The 11,617-nt window shown below is 44.0% G+C and overlaps 1 long non-coding RNA gene and 1 other non-coding gene across 2 annotated transcripts; one reads left to right on the forward strand and one right to left on the reverse strand.

Annotated features, from left to right (window-relative positions):
* The first annotated feature begins 1,260 nt into the window (after positions 1 to 1,260).
* Positions 1,261 to 1,332, forward strand: LOC115286200. Its single transcript, XR_003905944.1, has one exon. It is a non-coding gene; the product is annotated as a small nucleolar RNA SNORD93 (small nucleolar RNA).
* An 882-nt stretch (positions 1,333 to 2,214) lies between these two features.
* LOC115283659 lies at positions 2,215 to 6,043 on the reverse strand. The gene is made up of 4 exons (XR_003905046.1): positions 5,954 to 6,043; positions 3,458 to 3,566; positions 2,532 to 2,594; positions 2,215 to 2,250 (listed from the first exon to the last, which is right to left on the reverse strand). It is a non-coding gene; the product is annotated as an uncharacterized LOC115283659 (long non-coding RNA).
* Between the last annotated feature and the right edge of the window lie 5,574 nt (positions 6,044 to 11,617).

The following is an 11,617-nucleotide window of genomic DNA, read 5'->3' on the forward strand; positions in this document are numbered from 1 at the left end:
TTCAGCTTGCGGGAGCTGATAACTGCTGTGAGCCCCGCCTGCAATTTTCTGCCCCAGACTCACCTTATTAGGAGTGACCAGTACCTTGTGAAGCCCGTCATGGTTATCTGTCCTGGGGGGGGAAAAATCTGAACCATTGGGATTCTGATTTGTGTCCCCCAAGACGCTGGCACCCATGCTGTAGAAAGGGTTGTTCTCCTGATTTAGTAAAATTTGTAAAGATCTAAGAGTTGAGTGATTGAAGGAATCCTTTAGACAGCCTAAGTATCGCTTAGTAATCTCTTGAAATGTGAGGCTTATGGGGGTTACATGTTTGCCTTTAGAGTTATGGAGACCTTTTTACTTATTAGGAAATAATCTAATTTTGCTGACTGGGAAACTGAATGGGACATCCAGTTTATTATGCTTTTAAAGGGGGGAGGGGTAGCGTTTGCAAGCTGTGCTGTTGACACCCCTTTTCCAGCCATAGCTATTAGCCCAGAGCACAGGGACCCGTTTCCTTGCCCTGAGTCCCTCAGCCTGGTGACCAGCCCTGCAACACCAGGAAACGCAAAGGTCGGGTTTTGTTTTACAATTGGTTTATGTGTTGGCGGTTTCTCTTGAGCCAAACTGTTCCAACAGTTCCATGTGAGAGAGACACAGGCTGAGGAAGCCAGGCACCATGACGAGGAAGCAGCAGCATGAGCCAGTGTCTATTTAAGGATCATGGAAACTGAGGAAGTGCTGGAGGACTGTTCTCAGCTTGCTGGGCTCTGCCTCTGCGTCAAGTTTCAGGCTTCCTTAGGCCTTTTAATCTGGTTAGAGCTTGTTTCAGTGTTTCCTAGGTACACACTGTTGCCAGTAACATTTTTGGCTTTTTTTTCCCCCTAAAATTGATAACTATTCCACGCTAATGTAACAGATCAAGTTGGACAGATCATGGCTGACATTATATGATATGGAATCAAAAACCATAGTCACTTAATTCACTGTTCATTTTACTCCTGGCTGGAAATTACCAAGGAGATTTCCCAAGTGTGAAGAAATTTGGAGACTGTAGCTTTTTTAGGGGAAGTCTATTTGAAGGTAGCTAGTAGTTAACCACAATAAAAGATGCTCTTTGCTTAACAAAAAAACTCCCAAATCATAAAGAGTTCAATGATATTCTTAACATTGTTCTTCCCACTTTTCCATCAGGCACAGTCCAGCTCAAGATGCTGTTGAACTTCAGGTATGAACCAAATGGAGATAAGTTGTTCCTAAATAGCTGAATCGAATTCTTGGCCAAGGATGAGAACTCTTAATCTGATTGGATATGCTTCTCTGATGGGTTAAAGGATTTACCTGAGGCCAACTTAATAGGAATTGGTTACGTGCAATTGCATCTGCTTCCCTTTCGAAAGTCTGTTTTAGGTAGAAAGGGGGAAAGCCTGTAGTAAATAGGCAATGCTTTATTATGCCAGGAAAATTTTATTTTTAATGGGTTTTTAGGTAATTGGCATTTAATCTTTACAAGTATCTTTCCTTATGGTGGCCATTTTGAGTTTTAGTAAGATAGGGGTTTGAATTAAAAATTCACTTTTATATCAGAACATTACTGAGTTGACAACACATTGTATGTTGGGGAATTCTATTAACTTGCCTGCTGCACAGCTTTTGTAAACAGGGTCTAGAAAACACTGTATTTTCTTAATAGCACATCTTATTTCATAATTGCTGACCTCATTACCTGTTCATACTTCTTTTTACAGGTCCGGTGCTCGAAAGACAATTGTGGTTGAAAGAAGCTTTTCAAGTAGATAAAGTAGATATTTGAACGTATGCTCTCTTTGTCCCTTCCATGGTAGCAGCAGGGGTGAGCTTTGAGAAGGTGCTATATGCCTGTAAGAACATATATCTCCCCAGAGAGAATTTCATAGAATCCCATTCTATTATTTCATCTTTCTACCAGCCCTAGCCTACAGCTTGACATGGTAACTGTTCTACAACTATCTTGACAGCATTGTCAGGTGTGCCTTAATTTGCAAAGATTATTTTTAAATCCTGTTCCTTAACTGCCCTAAAGATACATTTCAAAGCAACCCTTTAAAAATAGTTTTAGGGGTGCCTAGGTGGCTCACTTGGTTAAGCGTCCAACTTCAGCTCAGGTAATGATCTCACAGTTCGTGGGTTGGAGCCCCACTTTGGGCTCTGTGATGACAGCTCAGAGCTTGGAGCCTGCTTTGAATTCTGTGACTCCTCTTCTGCCCATCCCTGACTCATGCTCTGTCTCTGAAAAATAAACATGAAAAAAAAATTTTTTAATATGGTTTTATATGTATACGAATTTTTCCATAACCCATTATTTCAATGATTAACTTTGATCCTTTGGACAGAAAACAGATGAATGGATTATTAAGGATCAGGGAGGGATAGGTTGCTAAGGGGCATGAGTGAGTTTTGAGGAAGTGTTTCATAGCTTGATTATGGTGGTGCTCACATTTGTCAAATTTCAGGGGTGAGTTTTGCTGGATGTAAATTATACTTCAATAAATGTGATTTTTAAAACTTACGTCTTCTGGCATCTTAATGACATTTCCAGTGAAGTCTATGGAAAGATGGTCTTGGATCAGCACCTGAATGATTTAGGGAGATGTTAAAAGTGGCAAAAACATCAAAATCATTTTGGGGTGTAAGTCCCATAAGTGACTTAGGCACACAATAAATACCTGAGAAACAATCAAAAGATGTGTGTTGGCCCGTCTGTCAAGGATATAAAATTTCTGCTTCTGGATATTGCAGACCACAACACATTCCTTGTCTTAACAGCTGCATTTTCAGTCCCATTAAGTCTGTCATGGCACTTTGCCCTCAGTCCATTCTAGTGGCCCACGTGGAGTGTGGAAATTCTGTTACCCTGTCTGTATTCGCCCTGTAACCTGGCTGGCACTACTTCAGGTTCCTGGTAGCTTTGCTTTCCACATTGGCAATTTCCCATTCCAGGAAAATTTTAAATGGCCTTAACTGACACTGACTAGCCAAGGGATTTGGGAAATGCAGTGAGGTTCTAGCTGCTGAGTGAGTGGGCTTGGGTTGATCTCAAAGCCTAATGCCTAAGCCATGTGGTTTACTCCTGAAGAAACCAGTCTGAACTCTTCCCTTTTCTCTCTAGATATTCAAGGATGCTTTTGAAAGGAAGGATGGGCCCTGTATTGGCTGTGAGTCATTGTTCTTTACTGTCTGTAATAAGTAGGTGGGAGCTCAGAGCCTGTTGAGCCCTGCCCCGCGACCAGGTGTACATCTGACAGCTGTGTTGCGCCGTTTTGCCTGCAAGAGCCAGCAATGCTCTGAGGAGGCCTATGGGTGCTTCCAGGTTTGATTAACATTCCCTGCTCTGTTTTCCCAAAATCTCCTTCCCTCTGATGGCAATATAGTTCGCCCAACACCTTGGTTAAATAAGTCTAGTAAACACCAAAGTGGGGGAGGAGTTGGAGCCTACCCCACAGTCCTGCAGAGTTGCCCTGGGCACAGCACCCGCCTGCGTGGTGAGCAGAACTAAGGCAAGGATGGAAGACGCCAATAGGACTGTTCTGCTTCCGGCCGGTGCTCTGAGAAGTGAAGCAAATGTGGAGTTGAATGAAATGTTTTCAAAGAGGGCATATTAATTCCAAGGGAGGAGGTTGGGCTTGAAGAGAATCTTTCATCATGATTATAAAAGGAGATGGGATTGGAACATAACTTTATGCTAATTGTTATGCTTTCCCTGAAAATGCAAAATCTTAGGAACTCCAGTCCCTCCCCTCCCCACATGTGACTTGCCCAATATCACGGTTACGCTGTTATTCTTGTTGGTTCAGGTAGGTAGAGTCCCATAATCTGGTTTCAAGAATGGACATATCCCATTTTGACCTAGGCATGCTCTAGTGTTACTTACTACAAGTAGTTTTGGGTTCTTAAAAAAAAAAACAAATCTTTGTAGTTCAAGTGAGTGTTCCAGATTCAAAGAAGTATTTTTGAAGTTTCTAAAACCTAAAATATATTTATAATTTGGCAAATATTTACTGTGTTTTTCTTGTGTGTTAGTTAAGCCCTGTCATAGATGATTCCTGTTTTATGGTGCTTGCATGGTGTGACTTAGCCACATCACTATGTCAGATGAAGCCAGTTAGAACGTGCCCCCATCGGGGCACCTGGGTGGCTCAGTTGGTTAAGCCTCTGACTTGGGCTCAGGTCATGATCTTGCGTTCATTCGTGAGTTCAAGCTCCACATCAGACTGTGTGCTGACAGCTCAGAGCCTGGAGCCTGCTTTGGATTCTGTGTCTCCCTCTTTTTCTGCCCCTCTCCTGCTCACGCTGTCTCAAAAATAAGTAAGACATTAAAAAATTAAAAAGAACATGCCCCTATCAACTTCTGTTAGAAGGAATAATTCCACTTAGTATCTGAAAGATTCTATTGTTAGGACAAACTTTGAAGAGCCAATTATATCTATTTTTACCACGTGCCCTCTCCCCCCATCACTACCGTAGTCCCAGAATGTTAGGGTGGCTTCTAAACAGACAGCAAACAATATAATAATTAGAAAGGGGGATAAAGCTCAGCAGGAAGAGCAGGATTATAAAACCATGCCATTAGACCTCATGCATTAGTCTCCTGCCAACTTGGCTCGGAGCCTCCTAGGAGCTGTAGAAAAGACCCAGTTGGCAAATTTATCATTTGGCACTTGAATTTCTTCATAAATTTAAAATGGAAAAGAAGGAGGGAGTGGGGTCATTTGCATTCTAGGCTCCCTGGAACCTAAGTGAAAAGATGCTTTTTTCTTCTCCTGATCTCAAGTACCTTGAAGGAAGTAGAACAGAAAAGGTGTATGCGTAACTAAACAAGGTTACAGAGATGGTAGAGACTGATGGATCTGAGTTGTGAGGTCAGTTGGCCAGTGACCCCAGCTCCTTTTTAAGCTAAGGGATTAACACCCCTTCAGAGAAAGCCATGTTGAAATTGTGTAAGCACACAGCCAGATATGTATTTGAAAGGCTTATTTTTATTTTGCACTTAAAAGTTCCTTTTCCAAAATTCACTGCATATTCATGAACTCAAGAGTCTTGATTTAGATATATTGTTATAAAATTGTGATTTAGCTCACAGTCTAATACAGTAGGCATTGGCCACATGTCACTACTGAGTACTTGAAAGATGACTACTCCAAACTGACATGCACTGAGGTCTAAAAAATATCAGCTTTGGGAGAAATTAATATTATGAGTCTGGGACTATGCAACTGTTGACTAGAGGGCCCCCTAGTGGAGTTTATCTGTACTGCGAGGGGCTAATTTCTTGAGGTACCATTGCCATCTGCATTTCCAGAAGGACGGCTCCGCATCAATCTGTTTCAGAGATAAAGAGACAAAATCCAGTCAAATCAGTCTGATTGGATGTCACAATGATTTGTTTCTGGGAGCAGAGCAGAATGGTGTAGTTAATGGATCGGAGCCTCACACCATTGGCTTTCCAGTTGGACAAATGCCCCAGCATGTTACCCCCACTCTTTAAGGCAGAGTAGAGCACATTGTATCATTTATAGACTTTCTGTGCTGCAGAAATACTTTGGGAACCATCACAGAGTCCAAACTGCAGTCTAATACAGTAGGCACTGGCCACAGGTCACTACTGAGTACTTGAAACATGACTACTCCAAACTGACATGCACTGAGGTCTAAAAAACATCAACCTTAGGAGAATTAATATTAAAAAAGAATGTAAAATATCTCAATTTTATATTGACTATAAAAGATATTTTGGATGCTGGGTTAAATGAAATATGAAAATTATACAGATGCTATTTGCATTCTATTTCTGTTGAGCAGTACTAGTCTAAGACATGAATCAAAATATTCATGGGACCCACATGGATAGCGGTTCCACAATCCAACAGAGAGAAGGGTCTTGCCATCCTACGACAGGACCTGGAGGAAAGGCAAGAGTAAAATTAGCACTTACCAATAGGCAGGCTGCTGATCCAGGGTGCAGGAGGAGGGAGTCAGTGCCATTTAGAAGATTTGACATAAATTCCACCCTCAAGCTGCTAGCACTTCTGGGGATTATAAATAAAAGGCTTCAGGATGTATTAAATGCTTTTGTTTTAAGACAATGCAAGTACTTATGTGTTCATTAGCATCACCAAGGGCCAACGGACTTGGTGGGCTACGAGGCCTCAAAGTACAGTCTCCTTAGTGAAGAATCCAAATGAAGAACAGTTCTGGTTTCCTGCCCTAGTTAGAGTGTGTGTGTGTGTGTGTGTGTGTGTGTGTGTGTGTCTGTGCGCGCTCCCGTGCCTGTGTCTGGAGTAATCTGTCTTTCCCTCTTTTGTTGTTGTTCTTTAAAATTTTTTAAAATATGGTTTATTGTTAAGTTTCCATATAACACCCAGTGTTCATCTCAACAAGTGCCCTCCTCCATACCCATCACCCATTTCCCCCTCTCCTTCCACCCCCAACCACCCTCAGTTTGTTGTCAGTATTTAAGAGTCTTGTGGTTTGCCTTCCTCCCTCTCCCCAACTAGTTTTTCCCCTTCCCCTCTCCCCCAGGGTCCTCTCTTAAGTTTCTCCTGTTCCACATATGAGTGAAAACATATGTGAGCTCGGGCTCACAGAACTACTGGAGCAGTGGATCCATGCTGAGAGCCCCGAACAAAGGCAGGGTAGGGCTTTTATGAGTTTGGGAAGGGGGAGTTACAGGAAATTGTGACACAGGTACAGTGATCCAATCATTATTATACAATATTATTGACAACAGGTTTAACCATTCACATTGCCTAGAGTATTTCTTACTTTTGGCGGGACCCAATCACAACATTTAGAGTATTGACCAACCTCAGAGTGGGCCCAAGGCCCTCACGTAGGGCGTGACTAGTCTTAGCCTCCATCTTGGAAATGTTAAAGGTGTTAGCTGGCCTTTCCTGATTGGGCGTTACAAGGGTGGTCCCTTCTGCCTTGGGCAATGTGTGCCCTTCTATTGTCTCATGGAGTCAGTTTCAGACCTGCATCCTTACACCATGTAGTATTCCATTGTATATATATATACCACATCTTTTTTTTTAATGTTTTATTTATTTTTGATACAGAGACAGAGCATGAGAAGGGGAGGGGCAGAGAGAGAAGGAGACACAGAACCAGAAGCAGGCTCCAGTCTCTGAGCTAGCTGTCAGCACAGAGCCTGACGCAGGGCTCGAACCCACAAACTGTGAGATCATGACCTGAGCCGAAGCCGGAGGCTCAACCAACTGAGCCTCCCAGGCGCCCCATACCACATCTTCTTGATCCATTCATCAGGTGATGGACATTGAGGCTCTTTCCACGATTTGGCTATTGTTGACAGTGCCGCTATGAACATTGGGGTACATGTGCCCCTATGCATCAGCGCTCCTGTGTCCCTTGGGTAAATCCCTAGCAGTGCTATTGCTGGGTCATAGGACAGTTCTATTGAGAGGTTTTTGAGGAACCTCCATACTGTTTTCCAGAGTGGCTGCACCAGTTTACATTCCCACCAGCAGTGTAGGAGGGTGCCGGTTTCTCCACATCCTCACCATGTCTTTCACTTTTAGTGGAAGAGTCAAGACTGGGGGAGGTGACATCATAACTATTACCAGAACTTTATATTAAGTACAGTTTTTAAAAACTATCTTAGGTTAAGCAAAATGTTCCACAAAATTCTCCTCCCCTTCCCTCATTTCACTTTGGTCTAAAAAGCAGATCTGTGTGTAAAATCCCCTTTCAGTTTCCTTAAACTAGTAACAATGACTTTTTATCATTTGTCCCTTAACAGTCAGTGGGTTCTTCCCTTGAGACATTTCTCTTAAGCGGTGACTCTGCTGTTAGCACGGAGCCCGCTTTGGATCCTAAGTCCCCCCTCTCTCTCTCTGCCCCTCCCCACTGGCTCTCCATCTCTATCTCAAAATAAATTAATAAGTTTAAAAAAAAGCAGTGATTCTTTAGAGGGGATGGGATGGGGAGAGACAATTTTACCCAACTGGGTGGGTTAGGGGTGCTACTGGGAACTTGTGAGCAAAGGCCAGAGATGCTGCAAAATGTCCTACAATGTACAGGACAGTCCCCGCACCAAAAGACTGTCTGAACCAGAATGTCAATAGTGCAGAGGCTGAGAAACCTGTCTTAGAAAAAGTCATTCCTGGGGTGCCAGGTGGCTCCGTCAGTGAAGCATCTGACTCTCAAATTCAGCTCAGGTCATGATCTCACAGTTCCTGAGTTTGAGCCACGCATCGGACTCTGTGCTGACCATTCAGAGCCTGCTTGGCATTCTCTCCCTCTCTCTCTGTGCCCTTTCCCCACTCTCACCACGCCCCCCCCCCCAGTCTCTCTCAAAACAAATAAACTTTAAAAACAAGAAAAGAAAATGTCATTCCCAACAATACCAGCCGGCTCAGGTGCTACTGAATACGCCACAGGCCAGAACCCCCGCACACAAAGCTTCTCTCAGAGACTTAGAGACCCCATGGGCTTACTTGCTGGCTCTGTTATTGTCATTTCTCTGTGAACTTGCATGTCACGGCACTTATGACACGGTGTTGTGAAGTGTGTAGGATCATGTGCAGCCATTTCTGCACGTCACTGTCATAATTTGTGGTATTGTAAGTATTTTTTTAAGTCACTGTCACCACCCCATCACTACCTAGCAATATAATTTCACATGGGGTATATTTACTTATGCCTTCACTCCAAAAATGTTTAGGACAGAGAGCAATGTCTTCAACTTCCACCCTCGTTCCAGTTCCAGACTCCCCCCGTTGCTCCTGGTTTAGCTCCTGGTGACAAGAATTCGCCTCCTCTCTCCTTGTACCCCTCACTTTCAACCACACTTTTAACCACTCTGTCTGTGAGTGGCGACACCGGGGCCTCTCACCCCTGCCTGCACGGGCACTGCCACAGCTTCTGTCTGCTTGGCCTTCTAGATTCTCCCTGAGATCCAGGGTTGGCCCTACAGAGGCCTCCTGGTTGCCTCCACCCCAATGCTTGGACTTAGCTCTGAACTCAGAAATTATTTGGATTGAATATGATTGTGTCCTTCAGGACCTGCCTTTGCAAAGCACTGGCCAGGCCTTCTGTCCTCCTGCACCGGCCTTGCCATCCTGCAGTGGCCACCACCTGGGGGCCCTGACCAGGGCTACCCTGACCACCCAGCATGGCCTCGCAGTCTCTGGGGGCTGGGCCACCAAAAGCCTGGCCCTGTGCTCGACTCTGCCCTAGAAATCACCTGCCAAATCCTTAGCAAGCAGTGCTTACAGAGGTGGGAAGCATTTGTAAAATGGCTCAGTGGTACAATGGGAAGTGCCCCACAGAAGTGAGAGCAAATGATGACAGAATCATTTCTATGTTGAAGCCATAGAGAGTTTACAGTTCCTAGATTTTAAAAAGCAAAGTGACTTTCAGGCAATGTGCCCAAACACATTGTTGTAGCCAGAGTTCTGTAACTTAGTTTCCATCAGAATGGAAACAAATTATTTACTGAACAAATGTCCAGGATGAGCCTGGGGATACCTGGTGGAATGCCGAGGCCCCCCGACCAACATACAAGAAAGATATACTTTTGGGCACTGATACTTTTAACATGTGCAGTATCAACAGCACACAACCCCAAGGTCATCTGCGATTCTGCTAGAAATAAATGGAAAAGGCATCTGCGGGAAGTGGGTGTGCGGGGACCACACAGCATCTGTTTTACTCAGCATTATGGTTCCGTCTCACGGCCCAGCCCACACCCCACCCTTACACAGCGACGCTTGTGGAAGCACCAGAATCACAGCCAAAATAGAGAAATGATGACGACTGAAGATGAGGCTTCATATTCATTCTAACAAGTATCGCCTATGCTGGAGGCCTCCCTGGTAGGAAGGCACACTTATTACCACCCCATCTGACAGAGAAGGAAACGGTGACACAGGGAACTTAGGTGACTTCCAACATTGTCAGGCGGCCTGGCTTCAGGTCCTGAGCTGTCTCCTCCGTGAGTTCTGTGTCTCTGGAATCCTCATCAAGGATCAGCAAAAAGAACCTAAAAGCCGGAAGCTTCTGTCATGCCGCCTCCCTAGATTGCAGGCATTGCCCATGCTATTTCACGTTCTCCAGATGTGATCATTTCCTCTGAGTCAGGAAGAGTCAAGTGGACTTGCCTCACCCTCCTCCCTTCGAGCTAGTTTATTTTCATGATGTGAACTGCATAAATCTTAAATGGCAAATCTGCTCTCAGTAGTTCATATAATTAAAGGCTGGAAGTGCAAGCCAAATACCCTGATAAAAAATAATCTACGTGTCAGGACTTCATTTAAAATATCTGATTTTTTAATATTTATCTATTTTTGAGACCGAGAGAGACAGACCAGGAACAGGGGAGGGGCAGAGAGAGAGGGAAACACAGAATCCAAAGCAGGCCCCAGGCTCTGAGCTGTCAGCACAGAGCCTGACACGGGTCTCGAACCCAGGAACCATGGGATCATGAACTGAGCCGAAGTCAGACATTTAACTTGACTGAGCCACTCAGGTACCACCACCCCCACCCCCCTGCTGCCAACCTCACTTAAAATATTTTAGAGGTTAAGTAAACTCCAGATGAATGAACAGGTTTCTAATCAGTCATTTAGAATTAGGAACACAATTTCTTTTTCACACACACATTTTACATCAGAGTAATGAGGTTCCCAGGCTAGCCCATGGTTCTATAACCTGTTGAATCTGATCTACAAAAATTTCATTTTCCCCTTTCCCAAGGTTCCAAAGCTTCAGTGGACCACGGGTATCTGGGTCTCCATGGCAGAAATAATGAAAATATCCCCCAGCCCCATGCTTTACCTCAATGTGGCTTCAGAGGTGAGAAGGTAAAGCTCTGAGCCCCTAGAGGTCAGAGACCTTGCTGAAGCCCAGGACCTAGAGTTAGCAGATGACGTTTGTTGAGTGAATGAAAAAGATAGATTTGGTTTTCAATCCACACCTTCCACCACCCACTACCACACGTTCCACTCCCTGCATTTCTGACCTGCTTGAGGAGCCCACTGTTTCTGAGCTGCAGCCTCAGGGAGGGGCTTTGGAGGTGGTGACTCCGGATCTGGGGGATGGAAACAGGCTTGACTGGAAACCTGGTCACAGGAAATCCATGTCTAAGAGCAAAGTCCAGATTCTGCCCAGGCTAGGCATCTGCAGGTCTAATCACTGGGTCTAATCATCTTATGCTGTTAAGTGATTTCCATTGCCATCACTGCTGATCCCAACATGTCGCTGTTGGAGTCACCATGCATCGACTGATCAAACTTTAAAAAAAAATTTTAAACACCCTTACCAAATCGGGGAAGTTCTCACTGCCACATATGAGCGGCACATGGTTGGTGGCCAAGTTCTAAGACCAAGTTCTTTTTTTTTTGTAACTTTATTTATTTATTTTTTTAGAATATAACACTATTTTTTAACATACGCAATTATTTTCCATCATTTACAATACAGTAGTTACAATGACACTCCAAATGGATAAGCAAAGTAAAAAATCAGAACCCCAACTTCTATTTCATGTAATTAGACTTATACAGAAATTAGAAGGTTAAGTAACAACTAGTTAATCACCTAATTTCACAGCTATCTGAAGTGGCAATCATTATATAGC

This window comes from Suricata suricatta, chromosome 2, assembly GCF_006229205.1.
Source record: "Suricata suricatta isolate VVHF042 chromosome 2, meerkat_22Aug2017_6uvM2_HiC, whole genome shotgun sequence".
In the NCBI taxonomy this organism is placed as follows: Eukaryota; Metazoa; Chordata; class Mammalia; order Carnivora; family Herpestidae; genus Suricata; species Suricata suricatta.